The sequence below is a fragment of the Chrysemys picta genome, chromosome 13, assembly GCF_011386835.1.
Source record: "Chrysemys picta bellii isolate R12L10 chromosome 13, ASM1138683v2, whole genome shotgun sequence".
NCBI lineage: Eukaryota > Metazoa > Chordata > Testudines > Emydidae > Chrysemys > Chrysemys picta.
Genome location: NC_088803.1, coordinates 913,272 through 926,334, shown reverse-complemented (window position 1 = coordinate 926,334; position 13,063 = coordinate 913,272). Strand labels below are relative to the sequence as shown.

The window sequence follows — 13,063 nt, the reverse complement described above, 5'->3', positions numbered from 1 at the left end:
ATATTGTTATAGAACGAAATATCTAATGTAATGTGAAACATCACTATGTGTAAGTCAAGGGCGCCCACTAGTGGCTGTAAGAAACCATGCAAGAAAATATCAAAAGCCAGCAAGAAAGACATTTCAGAAACCTTTCTGAGACCAAAAAATTTCTATTGTTAAATGGAATTTCTCATGCTGCTGCAGTTCAACCACAAAGTATGGACTGCAAGTAGGAATCGTTGGGTGATATTCTCTCCCCGGTGTTATGAAGGAGATCAGACTCCATGACCACAGTGCTCCCTTCTGCCCTTAAAATCTGTGTGTTGGACGATATGGCGCTTAGCTCAGGCAGAGAGAGAGAGACCCCTTTCCCCTTGAAACGGAGATGATTCCTACCAGCCAGTGCTGATTGACGGGCTTCCGGGAAAAGGTTTGTTTGTAAAGAAGCTATCAACCATCTTCTCACTATTCTTCTCCACATAGAACTTGCGTGCTGTGAGCTCATGATCATGATTGATTATTGACACAACAGCCCCTGTCCCGGACCAAGAACCCATTATACTAGGCACTATCCATTAAACGCATTCTAAGAGTCCTGGTCTTAGGGCAAGACTTCATTACTCCAGGCGCTGTACAAACACAGAATTTAAAAAGGATCACTGCCCTAAAGACCTCTAAGCGGTCTGGATGAATTATTGGTTTTGGGCAGGTAATTGTAATCATCATTACGTAAGTGCCTGCTGTGCAGTGAATTATCAGTGACCTTTGTTCAGGAAAGCATCATTAGTCACTCTGAGACTTAACCAGCGACTTAGATGAGTTCCTGGTTACAGGGCCAGAAGGGACTTTCACGTGTTTGTGATGGCTTTATTGTTATATCTCCCTATAGCACTTAGGCACTCCAATGGGAAGCCAAGGAGAATTAGGCACCTAACCAGCCAATCACTCTGGAAAGTCCCACCAACGAGCAGAATTTTAGTGATATTTAGATGCCTAAACACGTATATAGCAACCGTCTGCTCCTTAAAGTGCTTAAGCACCTTTAAAAATCTGACCATAGGTGCCTTTAAAAATTACACTAGTGGTTCTCAACCCGGGGTACGTAGAGGTCTTCCAGGGGCTACATCAACTCATCTAGACATTTGCCTAGTTTAAGAACAGGCTACATCAAAAGCACTAGCTAAGTCAGTACAAACCAAAGCTGCTTACAGACAAAATGAGGAAGAAAGCAGTTTTGCAATAATAGTCTAGCTGTGGCACGCTTGTATTTTATGTCTGATTTTTTGTTTGTTGTTGTTGTTGTTGTTGTTCACCAGTACTTTTTATGGGAGGTAAAATCTGGGGAACACAAGACAATTCAGGCTCCTGAAAAGGGCACAATAGTTTGGAAAGGTGGCGAGCCACTGCACTGGGGACAGATCTGAAAGGTATTTAGGCACCTAGTGAGATTTTTCCAAAGCACCCAGGTGTCTAACTCTCATTGATTTCAATGGGTGTTAGGCACCTTAGGTACTTTTGAAAATCTCAGGATGCACTTAAATACCTTCTTAAAATCCAGCCCTAGGTGCCTCTCTGCATCTTTAAGCAGCTAAAGCCTTTAAAATTTCGCCCCTAGTCATTTGCCCAAGTCTGTGGGGGAAACAGAATTTAACCATATTCCTCATCCCGAAGTTTGCTTGCGAGGGAGCAGGATGTGGGGCTGGGACAGCCCCTGTCTGTAATTGGCTGTCACCCAGAGCAGAGCTGTATCTGTACCTGTGAGTGGGGGGAGACTGCGGGGCTTCGGGGACGCCCGTCTCTGGTCTCTCTCCAGTGCAGGGCCGGTGAATGGGAAGGAAGGGAGGGTTTTTGTACAGCTCTGCTCCGTGGCTCTGTCACTGTGCCCGCTGCAAGGCGCAGAGATACACCGCGGTGTCTGCCAGCTCCAGGGCTGTGATGTTCAGGATTGTAGCGCTGCCGTCAGCCTGGGAAGAAAACCTCTCCTGGGCGAAATACGCATTTTCGCTGTCAGACGCGTACAGCTTCGTCCCTCTCCGCAGAATGTACTGCGGAGCTCGGTTAGGAGACTGACGGTACCAGTAGAGATAGACGCCCCTAGAATCGGTGGTATTGTAGGAACAGCTGAATGTCACCGAGCCTCCTTCCACTCCAGACACGTGGGGTTCCTTGGACTGGACCGAATCACCCAGCGTAGCACCTGCGACAAGAAATAAACACAATGTACGATCAGTTCCACACAAGCTGAGTGCCCAACCGAGAGAGAGAAAGAGACCGTGGAAGGGGAGGAATAAAACTAGGTATGTAGATAGGAAGACTGAAAGGGAAGGGGCTCTGCGAAGAAACGAAGACAGCTGGTGGATTGGTTCTGCTTTTGAGAGGAGAAAGAAAGGGTTTAATTAGCAGTGAGCCAAGCTCCATGAACAAAGCTAACAGCTCCATTACCTGGACATAGAGTGAGTATAAAAAGGGTTAGAACAAAACGCATGGCCTTTGTTTAGCGGACTTTGCTCTTTAGAGTCACAAAGAGTCGGTGAAAACACAACAGCGAAGCAAGGCGATTGTTGGCTGAATATTATAGACCTACCCACGTGCCTTCCTGAAAAGTCCAGAGGGGCGGATCTGACTCCAATGCCCAAACTCAGAGGAAACTAGGGGAGGGGGGTGGTGTATGCTAATGATTTCTATGTGAAGAAATGTCTCTGCTGGCTCTTTCATCAAAAAGGTTGGTTTGTTCGTAGCTGTGACTATCTGTATGCAATAGACATCACATACTTCTATAAGAAGCTGAGCGAACAGAAAAGCTGGAGGACGGAAAGAGAGAGGTGGGTGGGTGGATGTTGATTTCAGGGGAGCTGAAGTGCTTTACATCAATTTTCCAAGGGTGGGGGGGATTTGTTTTACTGACAACAAATATTTTCATTGGAAGTTTGTAAATTCTTGCATATGTGAGTTCACATGAATATAATTGTGATAATGCATCGGGCTCGGTTTGCACAGGATGGTGGGTATCATACTACACAAGGACAGAAACGGAAAGATCCTCCCAGACATGGGAAGACCAGAAGGATCTGAACTTGCGTGATGCTGGGCTAGAAAGAGTGAAGCGACTAGTAGGCTACAGAACCCAAATTCAGCCTTTAAAGACATATTAGAAAAATATGTAAATGGCAATTGAGGCCTTAAATAACTAACAAAACTTCCTTAGATAGACTAGAGCTTTATAATACAGGTCTGTCTCATCTTACGCGGGGTTCCGTTCTGCGGTTAGCACGTAAAGCGAAAACCGCGTATAGTCAAAATTCCATTGCGTTCAATGGCGGGCGGAATCGCCCGTATTACAGGTATAGTATTAAAATTGCTATTTCTCTCTTTTTTTTTCTGACCGTGTAAAGCTGAAATCACGCATGTTAAATGCCCATAAGATGCGTCAGACCTGTATAAACCTGTATTGTTAGAGCAGAGGTGGGCAAATTTTTTGGCCTGAGGGCCGCATCAGGTTTTGTAAATTGTATGGAGGGCAGGTTAGGGAAGGGGGTCATGGGCCAGCCCCCAAGTCCTATCTTCCCCACTGGGACTCCTGCCCCATCCACTCCCACTGTTCCATGATGCCGCCCCCCAAGACTCCTGCTCCATCTACCCACCTCCAATCCTTGTCCCTTGACTGCCCCTGGACCCCTGACATCCCATCCAACCCCTCCTCTCATTCCTGATGGCCCCTCCGGGACCCCTGCCCCATCCAACCACCCCTTCTCCCTGTCCCAACTACCCCCAGAACCCCTGACTACCCCCTGCCACCCCATCCAACCCCCCCTCCTTACTGAGTGCTCTCCAGGACCCCTGCCCCCATTCAACCACCTGTTCTCCCCCAACCGCCTGGACCCCTATCCACACCCCTGAGCCCTGACCAGCACCCGGAACTCCCCTGCCCTTTACCCAACCCCCCTGTTCCGTGCCCCCTGCCCCCTTACGGCGCTGCCTGGAGCACCGATCGCGGCGTGGCTGAAGCCGGGCTACGCCCCCACAGCCACCACACAGCACAGAGACCACGTCAGGCCGGGCTCTGCAGCTGCGCTACTCCAGGAGCTCACAGCCCCACCCGCCCAGAGCATTGCGCCGGCGGCGGGAGGAACTGAGGCTGCGGGGGAGGGGGAACAGCAGGGGAGGGGGCAGGGGTGAGCCTCCTAGGCCTGGAGCTCGGGGGCTGAGGAGGATGGTCCGACAGGCCGGACGTGGCCCGCGGGAGGTAGTTTGCCCACCTCTGTGTTAGAGAATTGGAAGAAGATAGTGATTGTGGTAGTCTGTGTTTACCTGTATCTTGTTAGTGGTTAAAATGTGACCAAAGGGTTCCTGTCAATATTCTGTTGGTTCAGAGTCGGAAAGGGGGATACTAACATGCAGATGGAACTTGGCTGTAATAATATCATTGGCTATATTTCTCTTTGAAGTTTGTAGTAAACTTTCTATAAAGTGCTGGAGGATTCCCTGCACCTTGAGGTCTTTAAACCATGATTTGAGGACGTCAATAACTCAGACATAGGTTAGGGGTTTGTTACAGGAGTGGGTGGGTGAGACTCTGTGCCCTGCATTGTCAGGAAGTCAGACTAGATCAGGGATCAGCAACCTTTGGCATGCGGCTGGCCAGGGTAAGCACCCTGATGGGCCGGGCTGGTTTGTTTACCTGCCATGTCTGCAGGTTCGGCCGATCGCAGCTCCCAATGGCCGCGGTTCATGGCTCCAGGCCAATGGGGGCAGCGAGAAGCCGCGGCCAGCACATCCCTAGTCCTGTGCTGTTCCCGCAGCCCCCATTGGCCTGGAGCGGCGAACTGCGGCCAGTGGGAGCCGCGATCGGCCGAACCTGTGGACGCGAAAGGTAAACAAACCGGCCCGGCCCATCAGGGTGCTTACCCTGGCCAGTCGCACGCCAAAGGTTGCCGATCCGTGAACTAGATAATCATAATAGTCCCTTCTGACCTTAAAGTCTGAGTCTATGAGTCGATGCTTAAGGGATAATTACCTTACGCTGATTAGATACCCATGCACACATAGGAAATAGGAAGATTTTCTTCCAAGCCACTGTGCTTCTTCACGCAAGGAATACTTGTTGTCAAGAGTCTGCCAGAGAACTATCAAATGACCTCTCGGGCCCTAATCCTGTCATCTCATATTTGCCTAAACTTCATCAGTCGCAAGACTAAGGTGTCCAGCTCCAGTCTGAATCACCCTGACTTGGATATTGCACTATAACCTATGCAGCCAATTCAGAAAGAACTCTTTGCAACTCTAAAGGTCACGTCTCTACTCTGAAACTGACCTAAGATTTTTATTCATGTCTGTATGTATAATGATCTTTTAAACCAATACTCTTTTCTTTTTAAAATACATTTTACTTTAGTCAGTAAGAATTGGCAGTAAGTGTGTATTTGGGTAGGATATGAAATATTCATTGACCTGGTGGGTAATGTGTCCAATCCCGATTTGGGATTGGTAGGACTTTTTACATGATGAAGGAGACTTTCAGCAATCAATCCGCATCATATTTGACGTGGCCGTCTGAGTGGGAGCCCAAAACTGGATTGTATTAAGGGAACTGTGGTTTTGGCTTGGTAGGTATTGTAAAAGCTGTTTTGTTGCTGGTTTGGTGGCTCAAAGAATTAGTAATGATGTCCAGTTTGGGGAATCATCCTCCCCATTCTTTGCAGTTTACCCCGACTGAGCAATCTCAGGGTATCCCTCCCTCCCAGAACTTCCGGTCACAACTTGGAAGAGACGTATCATTAAAAAAGGGTCGGGAAGAAAAACAGCTTCTGACAACATCAGTGTGCTTGAGCACCCACGATCACTTCTTGTCTCGCCGGAGATGCAGCTTTGCCCCAGTGTGGGTCTCAGAGCACAGTGATACACGGCTCTGTCTTGCAGCGACACAGCCCCGATCTTCAAGGGAACCGTCTTATTATCGTCGATCAAAACGGTTGAGAACTTTCCAGCGGTGAACGTGTTCTTCTCAGCAGCAGATTTATAGGCTGTCAGTATATGCTGGGGTGGGTGGTTCGGATACTGGCGGTACCAGAAGAGATTCGGGGTGTTAGAAATGGTGGTGAAATTACACGGTAATAATACATCGTGTCCCTCTGAGACTGTCACCTCCGGAAGAGTCTGAAACACAGCATCACCTTGAACAAAGCCTGTAACGGGAATAAAAGGTCATTAAAGAACTTTCTTTTTCCTTTTCCTTTGTACTATATGTCTATAATTTGAGTACTCGTTTATATACAAACTGGTTTCCGTTGTTAAACCAAGATTTGTTTTCCAAGAAGGACAAAGTCTTCTTTCAGAAAAACTGGATGAAGTTTGTTATACTGGTTAAAATATTCTGTGCTGTTAATAAGTATTGTGTGCCTATAAGGAAGCTAGGTGCCCAACTCTCTTAGGGTCTTTTGAAAACCTACCCTGTAATAACAGGAGTTCTGTAGCTTTTAAGTAACATAAATACTAAATTCAGTCAAAGTAAACATTTCTCACCTGAGTAAACAAGCAGAAGATAGAGCGGTAAAGCCAAGTAGTAAAGCATTTTGCAGCATAAATTTATCTTTTTTTTTAAAGGAGTCTTATTTAATTATAAAATAATTCTTCCTTTAATTTGTTTAAATGTTAATTCCGGCTTTAAATGTTAGATCTGCTCTTTCTGAGGCCACCTCATCTCTTCCACGCCTGTCCTATGATGCGGAAGTCACAAGGGAACTTCTGTCAGTCAGTTTGATTCAGATATTGTTATAGAACGAAATATCTAACGAAATGTGAAACATCACTATGTGTAAGTCAGGGGCGCCCACTATTGGCTGTAAGAAACCATGCAAGAAAATATCAAAAGCCAGCAAGAAAGCCACTTCAGAAACCTTTCTGAGACTAAAATGTCTTATTGTTAAAAGAAGAACAGGAGGACTTGTGGCACCTTAGAGACTAACAAATTTATTAGAGCATAAGCTTTCGTGGACTACAGCCCACTTCTTCGGATGCATATAGCTATATGCATCCGAAGAAGTGGGCTGTAGTCCACGAAAGCTTATGCTCTAATAAATTTGTTAGTCTCTAAGGTGCCACAAGTCCTCCTGTTCTTCTTTTTGCGGATACAGACTAACACGGCTGCTACTCTGAAACCTTTTATTGTTAAATGGAATTTCTCATGCTGCTCTACTTCAACCACGAAGTATGGGCTGCAAGTAGGAATCGTTGGGTGATAGTCTCTCCCCTGCCTTATTCAGGAGATCAGACTACGTGGTCACAGTGCTCCCTTCTACCCTTAAAATCTCTGTTTGTAGATGCGGTGCTTAGCTTAAGCAGAGAGACCCCTTTCTACTTTAAACAGATTATTCCTACCAGCCAGTCTTGAATTACGGGCTTTGGGGAAAAGGTTTGTTTATAAAGAAGCTATCAATCATCTTCTCACTATTCTTCTCCACATAGAACTTGCCTGCTTAAACTCATGATTATGAGTGATTATTAGCACAACAGCTCCTGTCCCGGACCAGGACCTCATTATGTTAGGCGCTGTACACTAAGTGTATTCCAGGTGCCCCTAGAAGACCTAGTCTTAGACCAGGACTCTATTGTGCTAGGCTGTGGTGACGACACAGGAAAGGAAACAGAACGCCAGGTTTGTTGGTAGCCAGAGAGCTTCAAAAGCCTCTTGCAAAAAGCCTCCCAGGAAAACTTTCCTGGGGTTTTTATTTCTCTCCTTACTTTGTTTACAACTCTTCTTAGTGGTTACATTCTTGCGCATAGAAAAGCCAGGCAGTATACATGCACATAAGATAACGAACCCATCTCTTGAGCGCGTGAACACCAGCTGCGAGGGTACAATCAAATCAGCCAAATAAGTTTCCCAAACACAAACGCTGGATTGAAGGTCACTCCTGCCTCGTAGCCATGGGAGCAGTTTGCCGCGCCTGTGGGCTAGCGATTCGGGAGCTGTGCGTCCCTACATCCCCCCCTGTTTTATTTTATAGATGCGGTGTTTAAACAAAACACTCTCGCAGGGTAGCATACACAATGCCACTAGATTGGGTATACATTAAACAAAGCAGCAAAGTAAAACATCAAACATCAAAACTAAGACCCCATACTATAAAAGGGTCTTCATCCACTCTAAGGGTGGCTATAACTAAATATAATCCTACCAAGGAGGAAAAACGTCCTGGCGGATGGCTTAAGCATAACATTTTAGCATATCAATTTGCTATTACATACGGTTACTATTATCAGTAAGCTTAAAACAGCACATTTCTTTCACTGTCTCACATCCCAGATGTTGCTGGGTGGTTTGCAGACAGGAACAAGGCAAGTACTTAACAGACCTTGCATGTCCGGGGCAACGGCCAGGCAGAAATCAGATTGATTCAATACTTGTGCCAGGTGGACCCAAATGTCTTGTAATGTGGTGTCATTAACATACACACAGCTGTCATTAACTTGAAAAAGTAAGTGTCCTGTCAGGTGTAATCTCAGGAGCACTGACTAAAATTAACTGGGCATACTAGGTAGTTTAATTTCCCAGATGTCTTGGTGAATTACTCAATCCCACATGCATCCTCCCCATGGACCCGGCAGGATTCGGTATGTGGGAGGCCACACCCCCTTTACCGGTCCATATGCTTGGAAGGAGCATTGAGAACGTTTGCACTTTTATCCAGAAAGTCTCTAAGTATGTCTCCATGGCCGCAGAGCAGATGGTACTCCTGATGTGTCTGTAAGGGCAGTGGGCCAAGCCTGAACATGCTAGATCCCACTGCAATGCCTTCCCAGCCTCAGTGATATTCAATACCATCTCTGTCAGCAACTTCTGGGTCATTGTCTGTATTTTGATGTGTTACAGTGGTAATAGTGTAATAGAGAAGATGGCAGGGGCAATGGCAACAAGGTGCCTTTGGTACTTATCATTTAAAATCCAATTAGGGAAGGCAATACATACTGAAGGACTTATTCAAAACACAGGGCGCAGCCTGTAGAATAAACCCCAAAATCCAATCAATACCACGTTCCCAAGAATGGGTTCCATAAGTTTCTTCCTGCTAGTGTATAATTCTTTGTTTCTTCACCAGGGTCAGTTCTTAATGTCTTTTGTAGTCAGGAATTCCTGGACTTTATGGTTTCAATTAAGCAAGTGTTCCTTCTTCTCTTTTCCTGAAACAGTGTGGTTTAGCATAATGTAGGGGAGAGGTTACTAGCACATCACCCTGTAATGGTTTTGCTTCTTCTAGAAAAATTCAAAGCAACAGTAGGTCTGTCAGTGGACAAGGGAGAGGTTACTAGTACTTCACCTTGTCTTTTTTTTCCTTTTTCCTGCTGTCCAGAAGGCACAGCAGGGCTAGAAGAAGAAATAGGCTTATCATCAGTCAAAGAGTCCTCCCGAGGTGGAGGGGTCTTTTTGCAGTGAAAAGCATGGGTCCAGGCAGTCAGTCCTTGGCACTTCACAGCGGTGTTGGTGGTTAACAAGACTTGGAAAGGGCCTTTCCAGTGTGGAGCCAAAGCAGTCTTTCGTTGATGGACTTTACATAGACTCAGTCTCCTGGTTTCAATGAATGGCAGGGGTGCTAGGATTTTTGGATAACACTTTTCTACCTATGAGAAAAGAAACCTAACACATTTCATTAATGCCTGGCAGTGTTTTGCAAATCTCATAGTTGCTCGGGCACATTTAAGCCACCCCTTGTCTTGGGGGTCAGCCAAGTTTTGGCTGTGGCCTTGGATGAGCCTGCAAGCTGTATTTTCCTCTCAGTTAACTCATTCTGTGCTTTTTCCTCTTCTCCCTTTCTCGGCTTCTTTTAACCTACAAAGGAAACCTTCACTCTTCCAGTAAAATAACTTTATTACAGAGCTTTGGAGCAACAAACCGGGACAAGCACACCCACTTTTGAGGAGTGCACTCGCTACAATCTCAGGTGTCTAATTGCTTTCCTCCCTCCCCAGCCCTCTGGCTAGAAATCTGAGGTAGCCAGAAGGATCCCATGGGCAATATGGGGAGTGGGTTAACCTTCCATGTCCTTGCTTACAAAGACTGTTGGTATGCAACTCTTAACAACAATTTTTACCATAAAACACAAAAATAATCCCTATTGTGCCAGTAAATGCATGGTACATTGAATGCTGTTCAGCTGGCATCCGTTTTCTCTGATGATCTGAAAAACAAAAGAACAGAGGTCTACCCCTTCTGGGCAGTCAGTCATTGCTTAAAATGTTTCCTTGTATTTGTTCATAGGCAGCCCAGATTTCAGTGGCTTCTACCTTATTAGTTAGAAACTTGCATTAATACAAATGCTTTCTGACTTGCTTCCAAATCCAAAGCTATCTACAGCTTAAAGATTTTTACTTAAAAGGGACACAATTAACTTTCCCAGTCTTTTGATTGCCTTTTACTTCTAACTCCTGCTTTCAAACACACAGTGATCTGAACAAGACAACACAACCTATATTGGTAGGTTTGCATTTTTTTTTTTCTGCTACAATATACACTGCACATATTCTGGGGAAAAGCGGCCACTGCGCAACCCATACGGGCTCGTCAGTGAGCCAACAGAGGGGGAGGGCCGTACGCCTAATCATCAATATGGATGGTGGCAGTTAAAGCAGTTCCCCTGAGGCTTCTGCCCCTTGTACAGGGCAGCTGCCAGCAGGGCCATCTGATGGGTTTGAGTGCCTACATCAGTACACGCCTGCAGCAACTCCACCAGGGTCGAAGGACTTAGAGGACTCGCTCGCAGCGGGGACCCTGAGAAACGCGCGACGGGCACACTGGCCAATGATGGGAAAAGCTACCTGGAGCGTGCCCACCGCCTGCTCGGGGATGCCCGAAAACTGCCCTGTGCCATATAACTGCTCAGCAAGATAAGCCCCCCCACCTTGTGCTGCTGCCGCAAGCGCCTCTCGCTGGTACTCGCTGTCCCACACAACGTATTGCGCGGGAGACAGCACCATGCGACATATGTCTTTCCAATCTTGGGGGAGCAAGTGATAACCGTTTGACACACCTTTCAAGATCCCCCGGAGCTCGTGCAGAACCGAGTAGGGGAGAGCCTCCCAGTCCACTACTCGCCCCCCGTTTCCATTATTTCGCTTAGAGATGGGGAACGCCTCGAACCCACACTTGGATTCCTTGTCGGTCAAGAGACCGGCCTTGCGCACCGGCTGCACCGCCGCGGCGACAGCACCCCCCTGCCCGACCGGTAGGCATGGGGGCGCCGCCACGGGCGGCGGCACAGGGGGGGTCAGCTGCGGGCAGGAGGGGGGTGGCCCATCACCTGGGGGCAAAGGGGAAACCGGCTTAAGGCCGTCGGGGCCGAACCCCTCCAGTGCCTCCTTACAACGCTGCCAGAGCAGCAGGTGCTGAACTGGGGCACGGGGTTCACTATACAAGGTGATCCCAATCCGTATCCAATCAAAAAGCTGTAAAGACCCGCAGTCAGGATACCAGGGGCACTGGCGATCTATTTCCCTTAGAAGGTCCTCAATATGAGCGACCGGGACAGCGACACATGATCGCTGTCGTATAATCTTTTGTAACTCTCTTGCATGCTCCTTCTGGGCACTGGAAAGTTTCCCCCCCATACTCACGAATAAGGGGCGGCAAACAGCCGCGGGCGCGCTCGGCGTATCCAGCCGGTGAGTAGAGGGGTATCACGTCGGGGTCACCAGCTGTGGTGACGACACAGGAAAGGAAACAGAACGCCAGGTTTGTTGGTAGCCAGAGAGCTTCAAAAGCCTCTTGCAAAAAGCCTCCCAGGAAAACTTTCCTGGGGTTTTTATTTCTCTCCTTACTTTGTTTACAACTCTTCTTAGTGGTTACATTCTTGCGCATAGAAAAGCCAGGCAGTATACATGCACATAAGATAACGAACCCATCTCTTGAGCGCGTGAACACCAGCTGCGAGGGTACAATCAAATCAGCCAAATAAGTTTCCCAAACACAAACGCTGGATTGAAGGTCACTCCTGCCTCGTAGCCATGGGAGCAGTTTGCCGCGCCTGTGGGCTAGCGATTCGGGAGCTGTGCGTCCCTACACTAGGCACTGTGCAAACACAGAATTATAAAAGGAGCGTCACTGCCCAAAAACGTACCAGCAGTACTTGGTCCTGCTAGTGAAGGCAGGGGGCTGGACTTGATGACCTTTCAAGGTCCCTTCCAGTTCTAGGAGATGGGATATCTCCATTAATTATTATATAGTATTATTATTTAATGAATTATTGCTGCAGTGCTTTTGGCAGGTAATTTTAATCGTCATTACATACGTGCCTGCTGTGCAATTGATGATCAGTGACCTTCATGCAGGAAAGGACCATTAGTCACTCCCTGCGACTTAAACATCTGCTTTGGCAGATGAAATTTAATGTTGATAAATGCAAAGTATTTGGAAAGCACACTCCAACTATACATATAAAATGATGGGGTCTAAAGAGATCTTGGAATCATTGTGGATAGTTGTCTGAAAACATCCACAAAACGTGCAGCGGCAGTCAATAAACCAAACAGAATGTTGGGAATCATTAAGAAAGGGATAGATAATAGGACAGAAAATATCATATTGCCTCTATACAAATCCATGGTAAGCCCACATCTTGAATACTGTGAACAGATGTGGTTGCTCCCATCTGAAAAAAAGATATATTGGAATTGGAAAAGGTTCAGAAAACAGCAACAAAAATTATTAGGGATATGAAACAGCTTCCCTATGAGGAGAGATTAATAAGTTTGGGACTTTTCAGCTTGGAAAAGAGACGGCTAAGGGAAGATATGATAGAAGTCTACAAAATCATGACTGGTGTAGAGAGAGAATTGTTGTTTACTACTCTCATAACACAAGAACTAGGGGTCACCAAATGAAATTAATAGGCAGCAGGTTTAAAACAAATAAAAGGAAGTATTTCTTCATACAACACATGGTAAACCTGTGGAACTCCTTGCCAGAGGATGTTGTGAAGGCCAAAACCATAACAGAGTTCAAAAAAGAACTAGATACATTCATGGAGGATAGGTCCATTAATCGCTATTAGGCAGGATGGGCATGGATGGTGTCCCTAGCCTCCTTTTTTAC

At 46.6% G+C, this 13,063-nt stretch overlaps 1 long non-coding RNA gene across 1 annotated transcript; it reads right to left on the bottom strand.

The window, feature by feature from the left end:
- Nucleotides 1-7,634: 7,634 nt before the first annotated feature.
- LOC135975191 (uncharacterized) lies at nt 7,635-12,034 on the bottom strand. Its single transcript, XR_010592139.1, has 2 exons — nt 11,587-12,034; nt 7,635-9,597 (listed from the first exon to the last, which is right to left on the bottom strand). It is a non-coding gene; the product is annotated as an uncharacterized LOC135975191 (long non-coding RNA).
- Between the last annotated feature and the right edge of the window lie 1,029 nt (nt 12,035-13,063).